Source organism: Nicotiana tomentosiformis, chromosome 2, assembly GCF_000390325.3.
Source record: "Nicotiana tomentosiformis chromosome 2, ASM39032v3, whole genome shotgun sequence".
In the NCBI taxonomy this organism is placed as follows: Eukaryota; Viridiplantae; Streptophyta; class Magnoliopsida; order Solanales; family Solanaceae; genus Nicotiana; species Nicotiana tomentosiformis.
Window position 1 is genome coordinate 9,158,017 of NC_090813.1, and position 13,320 is coordinate 9,171,336.

At 37.1% G+C, this 13,320-nt stretch overlaps 1 long non-coding RNA gene and 1 other non-coding gene across 5 annotated transcripts; both read right to left on the bottom strand.

Moving 5' to 3' along the window:
* Window positions 1–527: 527 nt before the first annotated feature.
* LOC138906368 (uncharacterized) lies at window positions 528–9,350 on the bottom strand. 4 transcript variants are annotated; one of them, XR_011413645.1, is made up of 5 exons: window positions 8,873–9,350; window positions 6,071–6,236; window positions 5,844–5,971; window positions 4,941–5,117; window positions 830–1,608 (listed from the first exon to the last, which is right to left on the bottom strand). It is a non-coding gene; the product is annotated as an uncharacterized lncRNA (long non-coding RNA). The 4 variants fall into 4 exon arrangements; XR_011413644.1 differs by lacking the exons at window positions 5,844–5,971; window positions 6,071–6,236 and adding an exon at window positions 528–738 and having other exon boundaries at window positions 1,436–1,608; XR_011413643.1 differs by having other exon boundaries at window positions 5,844–6,236.
* LOC117277989 (U6 spliceosomal RNA) lies at window positions 8,993–9,095 on the bottom strand. The gene has a single exon (XR_004508293.1). It is a non-coding gene; the product is annotated as a U6 spliceosomal RNA (small nuclear RNA).
* Window positions 9,351–13,320: the final 3,970 nt, after the last annotated feature.

The window sequence follows — 13,320 nt, forward strand, 5'->3', positions numbered from 1 at the left end:
TCTCTACATCATAAAAAGAAAGTAGCTATTTTGTTGAAATAAAAGAAAATATTCTAAATAATATTTCTATTTAGGGTGAGGGTGGGGGTGGGGTGGGGGGGTCCAGGGTTAGGGTGGTGGGAAGTTCTAATTTTACTATTTTTTTATTATTATGATCTTTCTTAGTATTAAAACATAAAGAACTATCAAATAAAGTTCTAAATCTAAATTGAAGAAAGAAATCATTAGGCATGAATTGACATTTATTCCAAAACATAAGACAACTTTTATATATGCTTGTTTGAAAGTTGAGAATATTGCAAAGATTTGGGTCAATTTAGTTGTGCTACAACCTATTGTTTAATTCATCTTGACCCAGGGTTAAGCAATGACGCATTGAATGAGTCAACACATCTTGGCTAGCTCAATACTGCCCAAATAACCCATTTGCCACCCCTATCTAAAATTATGCATAAATTATCAATACACCATCTTAGTTCTTTTTTGTTTCCCTTTAGTTTATGAAATTTAGCTTCGCAAATGACATATTCTAAAGTACATAGACAAGAAGAAACTAATATACCATAGTTAGCTTTCTGTAAGTTAAAAAAATTATTCACAAATCTTTTCCTGAACATAATTTCAGGACTAAGTGTGAGCAAATCCAAATCCTATTGAACCAAACTTCTCAAGAACTGGCATCTCCAAAGTGCACTCTGAGAAGGCAATAAATGCCCAGTCATTAATGTCCTGAAGAAGCTGTAAACATTCAGAAGAGCACAGCCATGAATTAGGACTCTTGCATCTACTACTACTCACAATCGTATATGTTCTCAGCAGGAAACAAATGTTTTGTACAATTCTCAAACATGTAAATGCTTCGTGAAATTAACCCCAAGAGCTGACAAAACATCATGCCGCAACATATCCTGAGGTCCTACAACATGTTGCTGTGGATAAAGCAATGGCTTGAGTTCAACAATTATGGTGGATACTACATGCAGTAGCATACTAGCATTATACCCAAAGCGAGTTTGTACAGTCTTATTAGAGCCTATTTAGCAATATTCTACCTAATTGCCATGACTAGAATATCACTTAAAGGTCCATCGACTCAGCGCAACCAATTGAAGTTCAAATAAGAAATTCATTTCAAAGAACATTTGATTGAGACAGTATCATTAATGAGTTTGTTCCAAGATTTAGTACCCTCCACTTTTACAAACCCATCCATCATCATTACAGTAGCATTCGTTAGGTATATTGTTCTTGTATGTCCTCCTTCTATCTTTGCAAGCCAACACAGAATTTGTGCAGTCCTCACTTGGACATGTATGCCGATGTGGGTATGTTTTACAACACAAGACGATGATATGGTACAGTGAGAGTTGGTCCAGAGGGACTTTCATGTCAAAATTGGAATGTAGTATAGACATGCCAAAGGCATTAGAGATACCTTAAGATTTAGGCAGTACCAGTTGCTCATTGCTCAAGTAATTGGCAACCACAGAACCAGAAGCAGACCGAAAAAGGTTTGCAAATAAAGTACAAAGTCTCCAGCCAATGTAAGCTTTCTGAGATCCACATTTGTCTTCACTCCTAGCCCATTAAGCATGGAAGCAACATCCACTGTGAATTGCCAAGAAAAAACTAGTGGTAAATCGACAAATATTTTGTACCATATCATGTAAGTCTTAAAGCAAACATAATGCATATATTCCACATTAACAATTCAATTAGGTGTTTTGCAAAAACTGAACTGGAATAAAAAGTTATCTACTCCAATTCACCTCACGTGGTAAATAGACAATTTAAGAATTAGGAGAATCACAGTTAAACCACCTTTCGGCTGTCTGTCAGATCAAATCATTGAGGACGGAAGTTGGGATTGCGAGGCGAAGTTAAATAGAACCTAATCCATTTTGTTTGAATCGGAAATAACATACGCCATATGATATTAGTCATTTAGACATTCTGATGTTAACACATATATAACAGAACAATAAACGCAAGATATGCAAGGATAAAATCATCCTACTGCATTACAAATGCTTTCTAGGAGAACTCGATAAACAACAAATTGTTTATTACGCTATTCGGACACACAAAAGTCATGTACCTGAGGTGTACCCATTTTCGACATACAAAACTAGTACCTTAGACAACATGCTGCATCACTTTTTTTAAAATAAGTTCAGAATTCACTTAACTAGGTAAAATTGTCTTCTCATTTTGTAGTCTATCTGTTGAACCAACTTCCACTATCTTCTGGGAATCAGGGATAGATCCCACAAACTGCATAACTATTTATAAGCTGCCACAACACTAGGACAAAAACTTCTTTTGTAACTTAAATCGCGAGGACTTCAGAAAAGAATCATATCTCTACCTTTCGTAGAAATACTTCACTGTTGGTATACCATGTGCTCATGCCTATTTGTTAATTCCGTTATGATGTAATATATCTTTGACTAATTATCATAGATTATAAAAAAGATATTCTCGTGCGTGAAATTTAATCCCACCGACAATCTCCTCATTAACGATCCCTAACTGCCTATGGAGTGGGAGTATACCTTAGGTAGCTCATATTCCTAAATGCTTCTGATTTTCACAAGTGAATTTCACAAAAACAGTAATATCAGGATAAAAATTACAGTAGGGCATAGTAAATAATTGACATTCTGAATTCATGCGTCAATTGAATTCTTAATAATCTCAGAAAACTGGGAATAGTAAATCACTTTTCCTATGCCTTGTGTTTACCCTGGAGCATTCTTAATAATCTCAGAAGACTGGGAATCGGGTGTTACAAGCCAAAATTATGTGAATATTATCTAGTTCAAATATTATTGTTTCTTGTGCTTTCTCATTTTTTCTGCAATCTGTACTTTTTACAGTTATGTTGTGAACCTATGCAAGACTTAAACATGCTAGCTAACCCATTAGTTAAATCGGGAAGAGCAAGAGCTAGAGCTAGAGAAAGGAGTGTTGATTAACTGGATCTGGATAACTGAACCATGAGAAGAGAAAAGAAAGCCTCTTTTTGTGAGATCATGTATTGGGAAAAGAAGAGCTCAATAAGATTCATGAGAATGAACTGTTTTCTTGGTCTTTCCACATTGTTCTTTATTAGTTTCAAGTTTCAGGTCTTGTTGCTGTCGTTAACTTAACAGTCTTTTGTTTGTATCTCAGGGAATTGGCATTTTACTGTCTGGGTTGTTTGGCACTGGGAATGGATCTTCTGTATCTATGTAAGTCCAAAACAATCTTCTGCCGAGTGATAAACTCTTGTTATAATAGTTGATTAAGATGTCCTTTCCTTTGCGTATATGCAGTGAGAATGCGGGTCTTTTAGCACTGACACGTGTTGGCAGCAGAAGAGTTGTTCAGATATCTGCAGGATTTATGATTTTCTTCTCAATTCTAGGTAAATCACCTGCTTAAACATTCCCTTTGAGAAGGATCTTACTGATATATTACATTCTGAATTCATGCGTCAGATGTTCCCTGGCGTACAGTTGTACTAATTGACATATTTGAGCCCATCACACCCTTCTGTTTTCTCATTTCAGTGACATCATCACTTAAAAAACACCTATTGTTTCTCAACGGGGCAACTGTCCATGAACATAATCAGTTTAGGTAAGTTATACAATATGAATAACTACAGTGAAACACATAAATATTTGGAACTAACCATTTGTTATATCACACAAAGGAGGACCTCTTTTTTTTCGATTCCATTCCCTCTAACACAAGCGGGACAAACATTCTCCGTAGAATGTCATTTTTTACGATTCAAGTACAAAGTAATGAAAATAAAGCCAATATAATGAAACATATATATGATAAATAATATAAAACGACTCTAAACAGAGTCTTGTCTACCATTCTAGTACAAAATAAAGCCAATATAATTTTTGGCTAAAAAAGAATTCGAAGTCCAAGCAACTAATTTAGCGATGAAAGAATGTATCACGATGTGACTTCGAGAAACGTATTTTCTTTAGTCCAAGATAATTATTTGGTAAGAGCTCTAAACATACTCCAAAATTAGTAGTAATTGACATGGTGGTTTATAATCTACAATGATTAGGTCATGGCCTTCGTAAGTAAATCTGCAATACATGGATTTAAACTCCAAAATGTGTATTTTAGTTGATTCTTTATCAACAAAGATATATCTAGCATAATTATATTATATACAAATAAGGCTAAATACAGCAAAGCAAAAACTACTAATCAAAGTTCATACCATCGTTATCAACGAAATTTATAATTCTCCATCTTTACTGTCTTTTCAGCAAATAGTCTTTTCATAAATTATCTAATGCAATTCCTTCATTAATCTCCAGTAAGTTTCCAGACATGAAAATTTCTTCTAAACTGAAAATTACAGCAACTACTACCTCAAACATAGGCAATTACACAACTTTTGTTGACTCCTATGCTGTATAAATCAAGAAAGGAAGCAACTAAGATAGTTTCCCAATACCATATATCTTATCAAAATCTAATTCTTCTAAATCACCAATTTTTAGTCTGATAAACTCCTAAAAATTACCCCCTGGACTATCAATAAACTTCCTCATAAATTTAGAACAACTTATTATTGCTGATAATTAATTGTAGAATAATTTGTGAGAGTATAATTAACCGAAGCCACACTCCATACCTCAGCCATGATAGAAGAATCTATCCTGTAACCTACTAACCCAATCCATTTTACCATAGCTGTTGTAACATTGATTGACTGAAAAAATTAGAAGCTTATAGCTTCCTAACCACCGAAATATAAATCAAGACATAAAACTTTTGGATAATTGGCATGTGACTTTGTTGAATCAATAAAATAATCATTAAATCTCCAAAACTCTTGAAAATTAAGTCAACTTCCAATATTGATAATCAGGAAAGAGCAACATGTATGTATTCATCTTCAGTTAAATATGTCTTACTCTTCAACGACGATTCTCGATGAGTATATCATTCATCTTCGTCGTCTTCAGATCGGATGCAACTTTCTGTACAGCACTGTAGTAATTCCAGTAGCCAACTCATCAGAAATAGAATAACTATGCTGAGAAGTTATTTGACTGATCCTGGAGGAGTTAGCTTTACGCAAACTTCCTAATCTGCATTTATTCAAGTTTGTATTAGTTATAAACTGTACAAACTGTACAAATCAGGAAAGACACCATCTAAGGTAGTTTACCGATACCATATATCTTATCAATATCTAATTCTTCTAAATCACCAATTTTCAGCCATATAAACTCCTGAAAAACACCCCTAGACTATCAATAAACTTCCTCATAAAATTTAGAACAACTTATTATTGCTAATAATTAATCGTAGAATAATTGGTGAGAGTATAATCAACAGAGGACGAAAAGCCACAGTCCATATTTGAGCCCCGATAGAGGAATCTATGGTATCACTTACTATCCCAATCCATTTTACCACAGCAGTTGTAGCATTGATTGATTTTTTTTTTTTTAAAGTTTATAGCTTCCTAACCACCGAAATATAAATCAGTCCATTGTTGAATGCAATAAAATAATCATAAGACCTCCAAAACTCTTGAAAATTAAGTCAACTTCCAATAATGATTGCCAGGAAAGAGCAACGTTCATGTGTTCATCCTCAGTTGAATATGTCTTACTCTTCAATAACGTGACTATCTCATTCATCTTCATCATCTTCAGATCGGATGCAACTTTTTGCAATTACATGTTTATGAAGATGGAGTATTCTACCCTTCAGCTTCTAACTTTGTGTCTTGAACTAATTTTTGCGGATCACAACCAGTCCATAAATTATTAAAGCTTCCATAAAAACTAGACTAAGCAATAGCATACCTCGTATTTTTCCCTCTGCCACAGGCTGTCTCGCAATACCCTCTATAGCTTGACCCGCAGCAGTTATAATTGCAATATGACCCAATAAGCTCTCTATTGCGCAGTCATAAAGTTGTACGACCAGAGCGCTAGCAGCATGCAGTAGTGGTGTCATTTTCTTCAGAAAGGCAACACAATGGTACATCCCAGAAATTAGGATAACCCTCAATAAACATCAGGCCTTTTACCTCAATAGTGGCATTATTTTCTTCAGAAACAAAGGAATGACACTGCTTTGGCATTTGCAAATCCATGTAGAATACAAATAAATGTTTCCGTTGAGCAAACGAACACATCAACCAGATATTGCATGATAGCGAGTGTTTGGAATTGTCAGCAGCTCCAAGCATTGAACTATCCATAAAATGTCATTATTAAAACTATTTCTCAAAAAACCTTCCATAACATCTTCACTTCCCACTTTTTTACAGGAAGCCTCAATATCTTTCTTCTATCTAATTAATATTAAAACTTTACTACTTAAAGGTACTACTTAAAGGTAACTGGTTACATTTAACAAGCTTCCCAGCGGTTCCAAGTCTCATATGTCGACAGTTCCTCGTTCCAATTTTGAAATAACTCAAAAAACAGGACAAAACCCTTGATCCATTAGAAATAATTTTTTTGGCCACTGTTCTCCATCTCCGGCCTTAATGCCATATTCCTTTTGTTCCTCCTAAATTTTTGTGTTTTTATTATGTAAATCAAAATCAAAACCTCTTGAGCTTACTTTGCATTGGGCTATTTTTTTTTTTTTTGATAAGGTAAATTGTATTAATCAAAAGGGAGAAAAAACTCCCGCATACAAGAAGTATACAAAAAAGTAGAGAATTTACATCAAAACATGATTCTCTACAAAAGACGCCCAATCTTCTACACAAGTAGGGGCTATATGTGTGCACCAAAAAGCGATCAAAGAGAAAAGGCTATTCTTAAGATGTGAAAACGGAGAATCAATCCCCTCAAAAACTCTCATATTTCTCTCTCCCCAGACTATCCACATGAGAGCTAACGAGGCGAACTTCCACGCCTTTTGATTGCTTCTTCTACGGAAACCGGCCCAGCTATATAGCATTTCCTTTACAGTGTTTGGCATCACCCATTGAACACCAAAAAGATTCAGGATTGCCCTCCACAAACCCCAGGACACGGGGCAATGCAGCATAAGATGATCAACTTATTCCCCTGAGCTTTTACACATGTAGCACCAACTAACATGTGCAATTCCTATCTTCCGCAGATTTTCAGCTGTCAAGATCACTCCCCTCGCTGCTAGCCATGCAAAAAAGCACACCTTCGTGGGCACCTTAGGAATCCAGATCGATGAGTATGGAAAATTAGTCTCCTTTCTCACCAACATACTCTGGTAAAAGGACTTTACGGCTACGTTGCTCCGACATGGCAGTTTAGGTACCGCACCCGTGTCGACACGACACTAGTATGGGTGTGGGTATGGGATCCGTACCGGATCTGGTCAAACGATTTTGGATACTTTGACCCCGACGGACGAAAAAATTCTAGGCGATATACAATTTAATTCCCGAAATCAAAACTAAAATTAGGATAAATTTGAATAAAATAGCATACCTTATCTAGGAAATCAATCCTTTTTTATCTACAACTTGAGAGTAAAAAAAGAAATTCACACTTTACAAGCTATACACAAGTATTCCCCAAAATTTATCATAATTTAGAAATATTTTTTATATTTTTATTTTTTGAATTATTTTAGCCGGATCCTTGCACCCGTATCCGTACTAGGATCCGTATCCACAAATCTTACAATTTACATCTCGAAGGATCCGACCTCTAGATCCGCACTCATGTCGGACACCTACACCCGTGTCCAAGTAACTTAGCTTTACGGTGAACAAACCATCGGCACGCAGCCCCATATCCAAGAATCGCAAGATGGATGGGGTATTTCTTGCCCGTATAGCAGTGCCAACAAATTTTGGAACTCCGCAATCTCCCAATCTTGCATGTTCCTTCTAAAAGAGAGGTCCCATACTGTCCCCCCTTCATGCTCCTTGCGAATCTGTTGGACCATCAAATCCTTGTGGTTTGGGGCTATAACCCAAAGTAGAATCAAAGAAGGCAACAATAGCTCCTTTTGGGAGGTTGTTTGGCACTTGCATCTGCAATAAGTTTCGCGGCACTACTTGTGTTGTATTCCCTGGAGCAGCATCCACATTTGAGATGTCTGCAGTTTTCAGACCAGTTTCATCTCTCTGAGGACCTTTATCTTTCTGCTCCTTATTTTCCATGATTTCAATAGCAGGAAATTCTAGTTCTAGAGTAGCCTTGCATTTTCTATCATTGTCGTATGGTTCTTCCTCTTCATCCAAAAGTAATCCTAGCAAAGTACTTAATAGGTTTAGATGCTTCTATCACCTTGGAAGTAAATTGCAAGGAACCATACTTTTGTTGATTGTATGATCCTACAGTTTTTAGCATCATTCTCCTTTTATTAAGAATAGACACAATTCCCTTTACTTGAATTCTAGCTTGTTCTATAGCATGACTTAATGTAGAAGGTCCAAACAATTTTACGGACGGCTTAATTTCCCCCCTAAGCCCTCTTATGAAACTAGATAAGAAAGAAGCTTTATTCAAAGCAGGATTTTTAACCAACATTTGAGCTCTCTGTGTTTCAAATTCCTCTAAATAATCATCAACTCTTCCCTTCTCAGTCAATTTACTAAAATTCCAAATGCATAGATATACATTTAAAGTCTCAACCTAGAAAATTTATTGGTGACCTTAAAATTTGACCGTTGCAATATAGGCACCAGAGCACTACTATGCCGAAATGAAAACTAAAGAAAGAATGATCATTCAAATTTGCCTATCCCCGTCAACAAAATAGAGCTGTTTGGTCATATTCTAAAGAAAATTTATTGGTGACCTTAAGTGCTCATATTCATAAATGTTTCAGATGATTCATGAGTGACTTTTACAAAAACACTAATATCAGAATAAAAACTTACACTAGGGCATAATATGCCTATCCCCGTCAACAAAATCTGGGCAACCCTCAAGAAATCTCGTGAGAGAGCATCGCAAAATCTGGGCAAAAGATAACAGAGGGACGAGGAAAACTGAGCCAAAAAAATTTGAACCATTTCTCGATTTGTGCGTGTCATCCTTGCGCAGGGGCCATGCTAATCTTCTCTGTATCGTTCCAATTTTATCGGATGTCCCCGAAGGGACGAACTCCACTCTTGAGCTAGGGTTTTTATTGTGCCGTAAAGCTCTTCTCTGTTCGATGAGGGAGAACGAACTACAAGTGTAAATACCGCTTTGAGTCCTAAAGTTAAGGAACTGAACACCTTCATCCTATTTTAAGAACGTTTATTTCAACATCAACCCCTTATGTATCCATTCACTTGATAAAGTTCCCTCTGCACTTCTGAAGATGTCATACTTACCCTCTTTTTCATACTATTCTTTAACCCAAGATGTCGAGAGAAGTAATGATTATGCAGAAGGTTATGAAATAATATTTGATAATGGGTGGTGGCCAAGGGTGAAACTATACTAGTGGAAGTGTGATTAACTCGACTCCTTTCGTCAAAAAATTATATCGTATGTATAAGTTAAATATTATTAATTCTAGTTATGCAGGGACATATATAGTATTAAGGTAACGTGTCACGACCCAAAATCCATAAAGGTCGTGATGGTGCCGGGCATCACTGTCAGGCAAGCCAACAATGAATACTTAAATGGGTTCTTATTTTTGTTACTTTTGAAATCATATTTTCCTTCAATTTAAATCGTAAAAGATGAAGCTTACAAAATAAATAATACTCCTTCCGTTCTAATTTATGTGAACCTGTTTGACTGAGTACGAAGTTTAAGAAAAATAAAGACTTTTGAAATTTGTGGTCCTAAACAATTCAAAAAGGGGTCCAGAGTATTTGTGTGGTTATAAAAACTTCTCATTAAGGGTAGAATTGTAAGTTTAAGTAAAATTATTTCCAAATTTAGAAAGGGGTCGTTCTTTTTGGAACGGACCAAAAAGAAAATAGGTTCACATAAACTGAAACGGAGGTAGTAATATCTTTAAAAAAAATTCCAATACAGCACAACTCATAATCATCCCAAAATCCGGTATCACAAGTGTATAAGCATCAACTAGGAATACAAAATAAAATACAATAATTGTCCGGGATATAAATTTGGACAGAAAAGAAAATACAATACTCTGAGAGAGACTCTGTTGGCTGCGGATCATCATAAAGAATGCAACTCACCTAAGTCATTGCCATAATCGCAAATTCAGCTTGTAGCTTTTTAAGGAAATTACCTCGCTCGCGAAACATACATGCGACGCGGTTACACATAGATTTCTTAAGCTGTTATAGCATTACTCAATCTTTTTCGAAATTACGAAGTTCAAACGAACCCTTTTAAATCTTACGTTCTTCAATTTCAACTCCTTTCAAAAACATATAATAAGCAAACTCAATCTCGCTCCCTCCCAAGGCACACAATAAACATAAATCAATAACAATATCAACAAGGTATGATGTGAGCCTAAAACTACCCGGACATAGGCATAACTAGTAGTTATATACGGACTCTCGTCACCTCGTGCGTACGTAGCCCCCATAAATAGAAGCACACAATAATTTAGTTCACCTATGGGGTTAATTCCCTCTTACAAGGTTAGAAAGGAGACTTACCTCGCTCTGAAGTTTCATAACCGACTCCCAAGCCATTCAATCAACTCAAATCAATGCCCAACGCTCCAAAACTAGTCAATAAGTAAGCAAATCCATAAATAAATACTCTAATGCTCATTATAATCCTATTTACAATAATTCTCAACTCCGTTCGAAAAGTCGATAAAATCATCCTCGGGCCAACGTGAATTTTCGAAGATAATTATTACACATAGTATTATGAACTCAAATATATGATTTATTCCCAATTCCATGCCCCAATGTCATGACAAAAATTCAAAATACCAAGTTCTAGGACTTTCTTCAAAATCTCAAATTTCTACTAGTTTTCATATCTAAATCCGTATGTAAACCTTGTATTTAACTTGCAATAGGTGGAAATCACTTACCTTGACATAGATGGTGAAGATGGAGCTCCAAAATCGGCTCCCATGGAGGAAATGAAGTGCAAATGAGCCAAAACCTCGATTTTAAAAGAACATTGCCCAAGTCTTTCCCCTTCGCGATCGCGGAAATCCACTCGCGATCGCGAAGGCCAATCAACGACTGTCTAAAAGCTTCCCTTTCGCGAACGCGATGCCTAGAACGGGATCGCATTGCTCAGCTCCCCTCCACATTCGCGATCACGAGCACCTCTATGCGATCACATAGAACAACCTTCACCAAACGGGCTAACTCCATTAACACAGCGCGTTCGCGATAGCCCTGACGCGAACGCGAATAACCTCCTGCTCGACCCTCTGTGAATGCGAACCATTATACGCGATCGCGTAGAGTAAAAATCCTACCAGTCCACTTAACCTTTCGTGATCGCGGCCCTTTCTTAGCGATCACGGAAGAGGAAACCAGATCCAGAAACCAGCAATTCCTCAAAGTTCAATATCCGTCTGAACTCGATTCGAAACACACCTGAGGCCCTCGGGACCTCAACTAATTATGCCAACACGTTCCAAAACACATTTACGAACTTAGTCGAGCCTTCAAATCACATCAAATAACATCGAAATAATGGATCGCAACTCAAATTCAAACTTTATGAACTTTAAAATTTCAACTTCTACATTCCATACCGAAACCTATAAAATTACGTCTGATTGACCTCAAATTTGCACACAAGTCACATTTGATATTACGGACCTACTCCAACTTTCGGAATCGGATTCCGACCCCGATATCAAAAAGTCCACTTCTGGTCAAACTTCTCAAAAACTTTCAAATTTCTAGCTTTAGCCAAATGACCTACGGACCTCTGAATCCACTTCCGAACGCGCTCCCGATACCAGAATCACCATACGGAGCTATTCCCAGACTCGGAATCCCAAACGGACCTTGATAACGTTGAAATGCACTTCAACCCAAATTTATGAAATTCTTCCAAAATGCCAACTTCCACAATAGGCGCCGAAACGCTCCCGGGTCATCCAAAACCTGATCCGGACATACGCCCAAGTCCGAATTCATCATACAAACCTGTTGGAATCTTCAAATTCCGATTCTGAGGTCGTTTACTCAAAAATCCAAGCTTAGTCAATTCTTCCAACTTAAAGCTTCCGTAATGAGAATTTTCTTTTCAAATCAACTTTGAACTTTCAAAATTTCAATTCCGACCACGCGTACCAGTCATAATACGTGAAGTGAAGTTGCTCATGGCCTCAAACTGCTGAACGACGCGCTAGAGCTCAAAATGACTGTTCAGGTCGTTACACTCTTTCCCACTTAAACATATGTTCGTCCTCGAACGTGCTAAGAACTGCTCTGGGGTTGTCCGAAATCACTGTTTAATACCTCGTGCACTTACCCGTGCTGCCACAACTCAGTTGAGCACACTAGCTCGAGCCAGTATGAAGATTGTCCCTTTTTACTTAGCCAAATAAGCCTTAGAGTCCAATTCCAACATCCGGAATTCTCTGCCAGGCATGTTCCCATCATACGAACACCGTATCAATCACTACACGATGCACCGATACATGATTGTATACCTTTGCTGAATTCACACTATGCACTACATAACTCACATGACCATAATAACATCATCTGATAACAATAGCCAAAATTCCACGAATCTGATGTTCACAATACACCTCATGACATATATAAGTCTTGTTCCAACTCTTGCAATACCGCCACGACGGAAGAGATGTGTAGAAATTCATAACCAACTGCAGAGTTAACAAATCATTGAATCTCTCCCTTTGACTAGAATAATCACCCAATTATGAACCAAATAATGGTATTTGCTCTTTAATATACTTCATATAATCCGATCGCACTGATCCCAGATCCAAAAATATCGTCTCACCCAGTATAAGCTGCTCAGGCAACAAGCCACTCCAGACATGACCAAAAGTCTCATATGATGCCGCAATGTGTCTATAAGCTACAAACTCGAACGTGATACATAAGGGGAAAAAATCTCTGGAAGGGACTAATCAACCCACACAACTAATTAGACAACCAAAAAGGTGTTATGAACCTTCCCTAGAAAATGGAAAACAAAACACACCAAAATAGATATAGGGGACTGTAATCAACATCCCACTGTTGCGGCGTGCAACCCAATCCAAACAACATACCCGAATATCAGCCGCAAGAACGCTAAGTCCATAATACCATCCCTGGGGAGACAGATAGCGCCATACGCTACAAAACTCAAGCACAACTAAGGTGCGATATATGATTTGAATCTCGAGAGCCATCCTGCTCACATAACACCACCGCTATGCGGAACCTCAACACATAAGAAATTT